This window comes from Anser anser (assembly GCF_964211835.1).
Source record: "Anser anser genome assembly, chromosome: 13".
NCBI lineage: Eukaryota > Metazoa > Chordata > Aves > Anseriformes > Anatidae > Anser > Anser anser.
Genome location: NC_139734.1, coordinates 11,837,645 through 11,850,768, shown reverse-complemented (window position 1 = coordinate 11,850,768; position 13,124 = coordinate 11,837,645). Strand labels below are relative to the sequence as shown.

The window sequence follows — 13,124 nt, the reverse complement described above, 5'->3', positions numbered from 1 at the left end:
GCCTATTCAAAGAGAAAGTAGCTTTGATTCCCCTAAACCCTGTGCATGAACCCCAAAGAAAATTTCCAAGGAAGGCAAGAATTTAACAGAACAGTAACACTTAAACATTGTGCATAATAGTGCTTTTTTCCTCTAAAACATCTATTACTCAAACCAAATGATTGTAATCCTGCTGTCATGATCCTCTTTTCAAGAACATGGGATCATTAGAAACTGGTTTGCCAGGCCACTAATACAATCAACATACCATGTGACCAATAAGAACAGGAGAAAACATACCGATTTTGCATTTGGAGTGAGGGAATAGAAAATGTTTATTTTGTACATGGAAAGCATCCAACTATAGTTGCTCAGCAGAAGGAATGCAATATTTTCTAGCAGAGGTCTGTTGTCAAGCTACAGCAATCTTGAACTAAACCCAAGTTCCAACCCAGCTAAGAATCTACTCTTTGAAGCTGGGCTGAGAATTGTTTGTTTCAAATTAAGTGGGCAAAAACTGTGCAATATTCATTGTTTCTACACCTACCATCAGCTTCAAAGAGTTTATTTCTTATTTAGGCAAAAAAAGGGAATACTCCCCATCTCAACAAACATCTACTACAAGTTTGTCAATTGGCACAGCAGTTGAGGGAACTTTCAACACTCCATTCAGATAGGATAGTTTAATGGGAAGTGAGGATTGGCTATTCTACTCCAAGCTAAACATCACAGTACATTCTGCAGTAGGTCACCAAGATTAGTTCCATTCTTGCAGGTAGCATGAATCTAAGGCAGTCTTATTGTCTAATTAATATTCATGATATTGTTAAAATATGAGGGTCCAGTATTAAGCTAGACTGACATCACATTACGCAGTTGTCATGGCATATCATAATTCAGTATCTACTCACCAATCATTACAATGGTGTAATTGTATGCTTCAGAAAATGATCCCTGATCCCAAAGAGATTCCACTCTCCACTACAGAGAAAGATATCTATTTCATACTAACATGTGAAGTAAATTGCACTTTGAGATTTGCTAAAGACCAGTGATATAAGGTAAGCTGAGTCATGGCAACTCAGGTCTACACACACCTTAATGAGTCTCATTTTATTGTCAAGATGAACATGAAATAAAGTTCAGATATGTAACACAATATTTCCATTTTAAGGTTTCTGCATGTCCTTTTCCAAAAATTCTAATCTGTATCCCACAAATATTCCTTCCCCCTGCACCCTTATTTTGATTTTTATCTGGCTGAAGTGAGGCAACTAGAAAAGATTGCAAACAGCAGTACTAGCATCTCTGACCAGGGACCAAACATTTCCATAGCAACTTGATCCAGCTACACATCCTTGGTAACCAGTTTAACGGAGTTATTATATGTACCTGCATTAATGCTCCAGGGCTGAGTATTTTACATGACTATTTGCTAGTTTCACATGTACATTTTTGTTTTGTGTAATACCTAATGAAATCCCTTCCCAGATACACAATTAAAGTTTCAATTGGCCCTCAAACAAAGAAAACACACAGAACAGTCAAAAAAATTTATTAGTGACCAAAGACTTTATTTTCACACAACATTTTAGTTTGAGTCTGTTTGAGCTAGGAAAGTAAATCTAAATATCTCTAGATTGGTTCAGATCCTTCCAAATTGCAGTAAGTATATTTAACTTCTAACGAAAAGTAACAATAAAGTAGGTTGTGCAATCAACACACCAGATCCAACCCTGCTGAACTCCACATTCAGCTCTGTTTTTCTAGTAACAGCATCCAACAACAGCCAGAGAATTCAATCTCTGCTAGCACCCATTACAGACCTGTTGATTAAATTGTGAAAAATTGCTAGGCAGAAGTTACAGGCTCCTTCTCTTCATCTTCCGTGACATTTTTAAATTTTATTTTTACCTTTAGATTTTTTTCCTCTTAGTGAATTACAACTAAACTTAAAACACTGAATTAGGTCTTATTTGATTAAGTATTCTACTTCTTCGGGTTTCTAATTTTGATAAGGTCTAGAATGAGTTCATTTTAGGGTTGCAATAAGTCAATAGGAAATGGACTGCTATTAAGTATTAATAGTTATATCCTTCAGAAGTGATAACTAAATACTATATGGAGCATGTAGTGTAATCAGCCTTTCTGCACTGCAGTACTTTAGAGACAGCGAGCACATGTATTCTTATGTTTATAGCCACACACAGTATCTTGAGACAGTGATCCTTTTCCGGTAATTTTCAACAGAACAATCACTTAATGACATTGATTCCTTGTAAAACAATGTACACTAAGGAAATTGTAATAATTTTTCCACTGTCTGTTGAAAGCAGGGAACATAGAAGGTTCAAAGTGTAATGAAAACAATTAATTACACAAGAGTTTGACTTCTAAAATTCTAGTCCAAAGATGTATCATAAGCCCCCAATTTGTGCAGTCCTCATAGAATCAAAGCTTAAGTCATTGGTTTAATACACCATTTAGCAATAAGCAGCATGCCAGCTCTTTGAATCTCATCCTTCAGAAATAAAGTTTGATGACAAGCTACATAAAAGAGAGCTGTCTAGCAGAACTATCTGTCTGAAAGAGGTAGAGAAATGCTGGCGATATGGAAAAGAGCAGTCTTCCCAGGCTGAAGTGCCTGGGGTGGCAAGAGGCTATTGGAAGAAAGTTATAAGCAGAAATAACACGTGAAGAAAAGGAAGACCGAGGAAAAAATAAGCAGGAACATAACAGCGCAAAGGCAAAAGGGAGGGATATGATTCAAGGATGAATGAAGAATGTCTGATAAATAGCTTCATCCAAAACTCATTGAAGACAACGGCAAGACTTTCAGAAGTGATTTGATATAAGGCTTGTAATCTCAAATGACTGTATTTAGAATCACTGCTTGACCAGCACATCAAAAACAGTGAGTGCTGCTTAAAAAGTGACTTCATAAAGCCTCTTCTGCAATTTCTGAAATGAAGACACCACTGCTTCTTTGAAGATAGTCATTAAAGGATGAAGCATGTGAACAGTCAGTACAAGTCCTCTGAAGTTTAACTATAATCTCATTATTTCGTACTCAATTTCTGAAATATCTGGTGCAAACACGAAGCAAAACTGAGGCAGAGAGCTTCATCAGTAAGTTACCTGGACAACTAACTTTATTCTGAGATTTCGTTTATGTGTGGGCATGTTCACATACATGTCTGATTATAACAGCATCTAAGCTTTTTACTTTTGCATTTACCTGAGTAAACACTGAAATGCAGTGCAATTTCCCCCTTACATTAGCTATTTGTCACAGCTACTCTCTTCTTACTACCCACCGATATACATTTACTTTTGAAATTTCACTGTTCAATTAAGGACAGTTAAGAGATTGTATCCAACCTTTTACAGCACCTGTAAGGGAAAGAATTCTTCACCACAGTCTTTTTATTTGTTTTTTGTGGAGCAGTGATGTTTTTGTGCATCAGAAGAGAAGCCAATGAAGCGTAATGCATAGCATGTTGAATCACCGTGAATTCTGAAGCAAATACATACACGAGTACATATAAATATTTTTGTATATGCAGTGTCTTTAAGTAGATATTAGGTACTGGATAAGGCATTCTTGTTCAAATGCATGAAATGTATCTATATTTGTATGGTAGGGTTCAACTTCTCTTCTGTTCAATAAAGGGATGCATTTGTACTTACTCCTGAATTTCAATTGTAAAGAGTTCATTGTTCTCTTTATAAACAATGCTAAATAATGAGCTTAGTACTGTTTTAACCACTACAATTATCCAACTTCTGGTACAAATGGCAAACAAGCAAATACGATTCAGATTTCAGGAGGTGCTTTCCCTGATCATGGACCAGACAGTCAAGAACAAATTTATTTTCAAGGGGGATATATTCTATACCATCTCACAGGACTTTACTCTGCAGATGAGTACAATCAAATCAGCAAGCAGTTCCAGGAATAGTGCCAACCTGTTATGAAAAACTGCATCAGATTCAATCCTTCAGAGTCACAGAACACACATTCAGCTAACATTTCATGACCTAAAAGAAGCCAGGACATTCACTTTAAGTCTGAAAATAATTCATATTAAAGGAACAAAAGAATGAGAATGCCCTAAAATGATTTGGGTGAAAGTAAGTAAGGAGTGCAAGAAGTTCTGGGTAGGACCAAGTTAAAACAAAGTTTTAAGTTTTAAAATATTTCTTTGTAAAAATAGCTTTTTTAAACACTTCAAACTAATTAAAAGCTGTTGATATTCGACTTGACGATTGATGGAGTAGCAGCCTTGATTGTGTGGATCATACCTTATGAGACTTAAAGGCAGCATAACTTTTTTATTAACATATGAATAGATAAAACAAGATATAACAAAATCTAATGGGAAGAAACAGAATTGACACTTTTCAAAGGCAAGTTTCAGTGGACACACAGGAAAGTACCCAGGAGTCTTGCTCAGTCTCACAAAGAAAAAAACATTTAACACACTGAAACGATGAGGCCAGAACAAGTCATGAAACAGGAAAGGTTCATCTGAAATTAACAGATACCAAATCAGTACTTCATTATTATCCATTTAGGACACTTCAGATTCTCCTCAGCCGGCTGACTCCTACAATAGTCACCTAATAGCATAGGCTGACTTTTTCCACTTCCTGCCAGAAATCATTATTGAAGTGAAGAAAGGGGGACACCTAGGGTCATGTTTAATGAAGGACAAAGGGTTGTTCTAGCTAAACATTGAAACTGATAGGAAGCAAAAGCAAATATATATAAATAATTAAAGCAATGCCTATAGCTCATTCTTCTGTACTGCCTGAATGTTAATTAGTACCTCTTCCTTCTAAGAAGTAAAACAATACTTATTGTGCTGTGTGGCCATAGAGCAGTCAGAGTAAATACATTTTTTGTGTGCATGTAAATTAAGAATTGCCCTCCTAGAAGAGGAACAAGAAATATTCAGAACCTGAGGAAGAAAAACTTTCAAGACTTGTACATCAGGTAGCTGCATTGCTCACTTCAGAAAGTCCACTGTGCAAAGAAAGTACTACTGTGACAACAAGAAGAGTATCACCCTCAACAGTGAAAATTCTACAAAGGAAAACTATATATTGTTGGCATTAGCCCTGTACTGTCGTGAACACTGCAGTCTCCACTGATGTTCAACAGTAATGTGCTTTGAGTACAATGTCTCCCTATACAAGCAGTTACTTTTCTAAACCAGGGGTACATTGGTTTCATCTTAACTATGATTTCAGGGTCACACAGTCAGAAATAAAATTGGAACATCAGCTCAATTTTTTATGGCCAAGGTTGAGATACATTGACACTTCATGTGCTCCCATTTGACTAGTCCAAACTATTGCTCCATGGACCAAATAAAGTCCTGAAAGAAAGCAGAAAAAAATCTGACGACGTAGATAGATTAAAGAATCATCTGCTGTGACACAATTTCTGCACATAAACTGCAAAGTTCAGAATTAAAGTGTAGGTCCACAGGTAGAAATCATGAAATAAAAGCTAACTTTAGAAGTCAATTCCACATTCTCCAGTTTTACCAAGTAAAAAAGTGACATTTAAAATTAATATTAATCATCTTCCAGGACACTAATGAGAATGTGGAAATTACCACATTTCCATATTTACCTTAAATTATCATCCCATTAACAGAGACATGCAGAGCCACACTTCTGAACTTTCCAATCACAAAAATACATCCATTCCAAAGTGTACATATCGCAACAGTCCTATTGAAAGTAGATCTACATTTCTGCATGAAGTTAACCATTTCCCTTTATCTTTTCAGGACTGGGGTCAACCACATTCTTCTGTGTTTACAATTCAAGGTTTACAGTGAAGGAGCATGGAACACAACTTGGAAGTGGAACAACAGACAGATTCAAACTCATTAAGGTAACACTAAATAGAACAAAAAAATTCTCAGTCAATCACTTAAATATTCAATCATCTTATTAGGATAAGGTGTTATTGGCATCACTTATTGGAAGCGATTCCAAGCAGCAACTGTTTCCCAAAATCTCAAAGATAATTACTTATATCAGTTAAGTTACATGATTTATGGATACCACAGAAGTAAATGCTGTAACTAAAGATAGCAAATCAAAATGTAATCATCAAAAAACAGCAAAAAAACCCACAAACTTTTGCAAATTCCAATTCCTTAACACATAAGAAATGATTCAATGGCCCTTTAAATAATGAAAAAGCTATCATCACTTTCAAGGTTATTACTGCTAAAACTGGAAGGGCCTGTAATTCTCCTCCTACTTTCAGCTGAAGTTTAAGTTTCAGCTAAAGTCTAAGCTAAAATAAGTCTGCATCTGGAAGGGAAGACTTGATATATGTTGAGATTCCTTAATAGCTTTCCTGTACATTTTCTTTTAAACTGTTGGCATTGTTATCTTCCACATTTTGGAGCTTTAATTCATTCTGAAAATGTAGCACCACCATGGGCACACATTATGTGGTTATTTATGGCAGTGACATTCACAGAGATTTGAGTACTGAAGAAGCGATACCAATATTTTGAAAACCTAGCTGAGAACAAAATGATTACTTCCAAAAATTTTGTTGGAAACTGAAGAAGTCACAAGCAACAGAAAACTTCCCTGATGAAGAGACTGATAGCTATTGACCGCTACAAAGACATTGATATTAATAAACATGAAAATTAAAGTCTTTCCATTCAACTTTCAAAACATACCTCTGGGACTTTAAACAATAATGAAATACAATTATTAATCTTATATCTCCCATAAATCAATCTCAGATCTTCTGGGTTGCCAGAGTTCAGACAGCAAATTCCTTCATCCTATTTGTCCATACAAATAGCTTCAGAGATTTAACTGTACTACTGATTATTACACAGCCATGTTCACACTCTTGTACATTTACCCAGTTGTCCATCAAAACAAGCTTCCAAAAATGCTCTTATCACCACAATAGAAAAGCTTTTCAACAACACATCTGATGTTTAGCACCATAATGCAAGAGAGATTATGGAATACTGACAAGGACACATGTTTTAAACCATTGTGTTTTTAATTGGTAACTACTATTTTGCTAATCAGTAGAAAAAAGAGGGGCAAAACTTTTAGAATATTTAGAAGTAGAATATTTAGAATTTAGAACATTCACAAGCTTGATTTGTGCAGATAAATATATGAAATCATTACCAGAGACAAGTAGCTACAAAGGTAAACTGTTCCTGTTCTGCAAAGCAATGAACTCCTCTACCTCTTCCTCCCGCCCCCTAAAAAAGCACCTGTTGTTCCTCCATTTGAAATAAGCACAAAGCTGTTTTTCCAAAAGCATAATCTTGAAAAAAAAAGTTTAACTGAGGAGTACCTCTTTCAACACATGTCCCTATAATGGTGTTTAAGTCACAGTAACAGTATATTTTTCATTCTGAATGCTGGAACGGATTCAGCTCTTCAGTGAAAATCATATAAATTAAGATAATACCTTACAGTGCCATCTACTGCTAAAATTTTTAGCTACTAATTATTCTAATTTATATGCAATCGGCAGTGCTTTAGTACAAAAACCCTTAGGAAACATAATTCAAAAAGTGAAGAAAGATGGTATAGCATGGCTAATTATGTGATATAACAAATTATTGCCAAATCAATAGCTACATGGATTAGACAAAATTAATCCAAGAAGGTAATTATCAAACTTGGATAAAGTACGAACAGTTTAATCTTCTCTTCCCACCCCCACCCACCTCCCCCTTACCCCTTCTATATTTCTCTGCTTCCCCTTCTTATTTTCTCTTCCTGCAGTTTAATTCTGAGGAATCACTTTTAGGCCTTACTGCATGTATGTGCATACTAAAAGGCAATCTTTGGAACAACAAGCCTTTTTGCAACAACAGTGCTTAAGGTGAAGTATAACAATGGACCTGAGAGTATATTTTACCATTATAATATGAACGATTTTGCAAAAAAAAAAAGTATCTAAACACCTGTAATGAACAAGAAGTCTTGGGACAGGTGTTAGGTTTGTACTATGAAGCCCAGCACCTGGAAGGCGAGAAGGATAAGTATGTGTAACCCTCAGCAGAACCATTTTAGTTCCAAATGCATATCACAATTAATGATATATTTTTAAAAAGTTATTCATCTCAAAACACAACTAAGACAAGTGTCCAGAGACACTAAGAAATTGTGCAGCTCTCAAGGGCAGAACTGGACATTCTGTAGATGACACCACTCCTAACACAGAACCAGAATAGGAGATGAGGGTAGCAGAGGACAACGAAGCAACAAAGAAGCCATCTTTCAAAGCTGCTACAAAATTGTTAATTTTGATATTTCTGTTAAAATTCTCATCCAGTTAATTCTAATGCCTTAAGACAAGTGGAGGCATGTCTCTAGCACTGTTACAAGACTTCATGCGTGTTCTGATGGCATACAAAGTCTCCAACACAAGATTTTGATCATGTCTGTATATCATTTCGATACGTGTTTTAAATTTGACTATTTAGAAAGATACGCACCTTACAGATCCATTTCTGGACTCTTCTGCTGGCAGTGTTACATGTAGTGTCTTCTGAGTATCTTCATCCATATTTCTGTATAGGATTCTGAAATAAGAGGGTTTTCTGTAACTACATAGCAGGGAATTTGCAGATTCATAATGTTCTGGGTATTCATCAAGACAAAAAAAAGAGTACCTCATACATACTTTAAGAAAAGTGGTTAGCTAAAGTGAAGAGATACCTCAAAAAATTTTTTTTCAACATCAAAGCATACTTTTCAAATTGATGAAACTAAAATTTGTGTCATGTTTATACACCTACATCCACTGGAAGTTAGGATTTGACGAATTCAGCTACGAAACTTGAACTAATCTGTATTCAAAGTATATTAATTTTCATACACAATCAGCTGCCAGGCACTTGATCTGAGACTCATCATTCTTCCCCACGAGTACCTTTTATTACTTCACTTAAAGGTTACAAAGATAATTTCCAAAATATATTGATTTGCTATTCACCTAGTCTTCCTCAGCTGCAAGAACTGTTTTGCCCCTGGAGCTGACAATCTGAACATTAAACACCTGATAACATCAGCATCATTTTTTTCCTGGCATGTTTTAGCACTGCTATTCCTAGCTATTTATGAATTTCATTATTGCCAAAATGCAAATTATTAAATGAACGATTACCATGTCAGATTGAAACTCTTGGCACACATATATTTAATTTACACATTTCTTTTTATAGTTTTATCATTTTATTTATGAATATATCCAGCACTGTGGCAGAATATATAAAACAAAGTGAAAAGAGGCTATGATTGCTTTTTCAATAAAAAGGGAGATAATTTTACAGTGTTATTAGGGTTACAGAATGACAATTAATCCATCACTGGCCAATCTTGATAGGTTTGGTTTTTGTAAAGTTTTACATATGTTTAATGCTCTGATGATTCATGCACCAGATTGTCAGTATTGTTAGCACTAACAATTGTTTTGGGTGCAATGATCACTCTTGCTAAATATAATCTCTCTCATTGACCAGAAATGTTCCTACTAATCTTCAGAAACTGGATAGTTGCAGAGCTGGATTGTGACTGCTGTTTTTCCAGTTGGCCTCTTAGGACTGAATAGCACTGAGTTTCATATTTTGTGATACAGTTCCCAAGTATATCATCCTTAACAGAACAATCCCAGTGAAGATTTTGTGCATCTCCCAGAGTACATCCAGTAAGTGTACACATCCTTGCTAGTTCAAATATTCATCACACATCAGCTCAGTGTCTGCCCAAGAAGCCTTATAAAGCTTCCCTGTTGCCAACCAATAAGAAAAAAAATGGAATTTTAATGTAGTTTTACTAACTGGAAAGCACTTATTTGCCAAAAGTAATTTTATTCTCATGAAAGAAAATAGCTTTGATAACACTCAGCTGAGAAGCATTTCTGATATCAAGAAGTGGTCATCAAAAATGGAGAAGCAGCAGCCCTGCAATAACCGCTAAGCTATCGATCAAAGAGCTCACTTAAACAGGAGAGCAACATTCAAATTCCAGCCCCGCATTCACCAGGTAGGTTTCTTTCCAGGAGCCAGTGGGTGTCTTGGGAATGGTCCCTCTCAATCTCTTCAACTGGACTGATTTGATTTTATATGAATAAATATTAACTGCAGCAGCAGCGGCTCTCCATAGCCCACATGAGTACTATAACCACTGAGCTATAAAATCAGGGCTTCTCTCTTGCTCTCCAGCAAAATAAATATTTAACTGTTTAAGCAGTGAAAGAGTTCAAATGAAAAAAAATCAAGAAAGATAAAAAGTAACCATCTCAGTATCCCAATAATTAGGTCTCTCAAATGGACTGTACAGTCCCTGCTGGAAAACCCTGGTTTCTCTCTGCCCATGGAAGATTTCTGCTCTGATACGGACCAGTATAGTACTTGAGTCCCAGACATGTTATTAAAAACCCTTACTACCCAACTGAATAAGCAGCAACTTGTATGCTCACCACAATTTGAGAGATGAGAAACAGAACAAATAGCTGTACTTGATACTCCAGACAGAATGATATTACTCATTTTCTCACTGCTCCCAACATACATTTCTACCTGGTAGGTTTAGTAGATTATTTTACTGTGGCCTCTAGAAAAAGGCTCTGGTATCATTGCTGCCTCTTACAGGATATAACCAAGATCAATCAGCACTGAACCGTCGAGGCCTGCAGCTTCCTCTCTTGGAGCAGCTGAACAAGTCTTCCAAGTAACACCTAAAGTCTGGTTATGGTATCACATCATTCCTGCTAACCTGTATTCAGGCTTGGTCTTCAGCTCCTACACACACTTAACTACAACAATAATTTACTCCCCAAAACAGCTACAGTTAAATTTCCTTCTGATGAACCATACAATTGGAAACTAGCTTTCAGAAATAACTGTTGCTTTTTTCTTTCTTGCACTGATATATATATAAAATTGTGGCATTGGAATATCAGTTTCTTTTAATCAGATTTTCAGGATAGAATTAAAAAGTACCAAGCTTTAAACAGAATTATGTAGCACCCCATTGCAAAGCCCTGTGTACAGAATGACACCATCATTTATGCTGTCTTTCTTATGACAGAGGTTTCTTCATTTAGATATGCTGCATGAAAAATAGATCTGCTCCTGGTAAAATTAAATGTTACTGATGCATGCATTTTTCCTGAAGTCTATTTTTGATAGATGTCTATTGCATTGGATCACTTTTTCTAATCAAGCTTTGCATAACTAAATGGTGACAGTAGAAGGAATATAAATAAATATTTTTAGTTGAGACTAGACTAAGTGATTTCTGCCCCCATAATCAAGTTAACCTTGTACAGCTGCTCTAGTTCTTTAAAAACACAGCTTGCCTGATCTATAGTACTAATTATATGTGAATAAATCTGTTTACCAGATCTGTTTTTATTATTTTGTGGAGACTGCCACATGACAGAATACACACTGACTGCACATAATTCATATGAAAATAAAATTGACATTTAACTTTGGAGAAATCCATGGAGTTCATTGACATATTCTTAAAGACAGCTACTGAGTTCTCATAGGCTGCACTCTGTTTTTAACAGCTGGTCAAACCATATCTACATATAAGAAGGATTTGCAAGGGAGAAGAATTTATTTTTTATACAGTAAGGAATACCACTGCTATACTAATGCTCTCACATAAATAGGAAGATCAAGCCAGAAGAGCCAACAACAGAATTAAGTGTTTTTTTTTGTTGTTGTTTTTTGTTTGCTTGTTTTTTAAATGAAGACATTGTTATTGCTCTGAACCACTCATCTCTAGTTGAACTAGCACCTGGTCTACAAATGTATCTCACCACTAATTGTCCACACTGGAACACCAAAACTGAAGCCAAATTTATAGTTATATTTGCTTACTAATGCAATGGAAGAAGGTATGAGCCAAATAAGAGTGAAAACTGTCCATTATAGCTGCAAAAAGTTCAGTTGGCTCACATGGTTTAAGAAGTTTAGCTTTTGTACACAGAATTAAACAGCAATACCCCTAGTAGCTACCCCAGCTTCCCAACCTGAACACAGCATTCAAGTGCAAGGAGGCCCAGCTTTCAGCAGAAGCCTTGACTGAATGGTGCAAAAAGCAGAATTCTGCAGCCACTGAAATGCTTTAAGCATTTCTCCCCAACTATGTTACTAAAATATATATCCATTACATAATTACCACATATGCAAAGATGACAGACTATTTATTAAAATGCAAAGCAGCCAAATTCATTTAAAGAGATGGGAAGGGGGGGAACAGATGCCTTTACAAATAGGCTGCAAACCAAGCCATTTCCAGAGACCTCATGTATTTGCTGCAACAAATAAACAGAATTCTCAAGACTGCTGGGTAATGTATTTTTCAGAGATACACCAAAGTCAGATACCATCTAATGTGCATATTTTACATGGCCTTGTGAAGGAAGATCTTTAGAACTGAAACCAAAAACCGTAAGATCTGCAAGTGTTCTCATTCCTTGTTCTGTCCCCACCTTCTAGCAATAAAATTCCTCATTCCTGTTGAGTTACCACAGAAAATGCATGTTTTTCCATTCCAACAAAACAGACTTGCAGAATCCGGTCCCTCACTACAGAATAAAACAAAATGGGCCACAAATCCCCTCTAATATTCAGCAATTCATTTGTCTCATCACTACGCACGCATGCAAGTAGTAAAGAAGTGAAATTAAAATGTAAGTGCTAGAGAACAATAGTCCAAAGGGCTTTAGCTTTCTACAACTACCAATTCTAATGCAGACAACCAATGCAAGCTCTGTCTTTCAGTGTTAGAGAAACCTGTTTAAACACATTGTATGGCTTGAAAGACAGGAGATGGCAAAGAGGCAGGAAACATTAGAAAGCATTTTCCTCATAACAATAGCACCAGTTCCATCTGCAAAATACACAACAGTAGGAGTTCACCCATACGACAATCCATACTTCAAAGAGCAACAAGCATAAATATCAGTAACTGGAGCTTATTTAGGCACAGAGACTATGCATATTTTTGCAACCACAATTTATCAGTAACTCAATTCTTTGAGGTTTGGGGTAAGGATTTAAAAGATCTCCACCTCCCCCCTCCCCCGGCACACACATTGGGTA

At 36.0% G+C, this 13,124-nt stretch overlaps 1 protein-coding gene across 28 annotated transcripts in view; it reads right to left on the bottom strand.

Annotated features, from left to right (window-relative positions):
* Positions 1 to 13,124, bottom strand: part of SLITRK4 (SLIT and NTRK like family member 4) — a 242,444-nt gene that overhangs the window by 208,701 nt on the left and 20,619 nt on the right. For 20 of the 28 annotated variants that reach the window (XR_014571878.1, XR_014571879.1, XR_014571880.1 and 17 more), the window contains one exon: positions 8,499 to 8,585. The gene's annotated coding sequence lies outside the window, so the exon portion shown is untranslated. Of the gene's footprint in view, positions 1 to 750; positions 5,364 to 7,884; positions 8,023 to 8,498; positions 8,586 to 13,124 lie in introns of those variants that run through there. The other 8 variants (XR_014571885.1, XR_014571886.1, XR_014571887.1 and 5 more) reach the window with 4 other exon arrangements.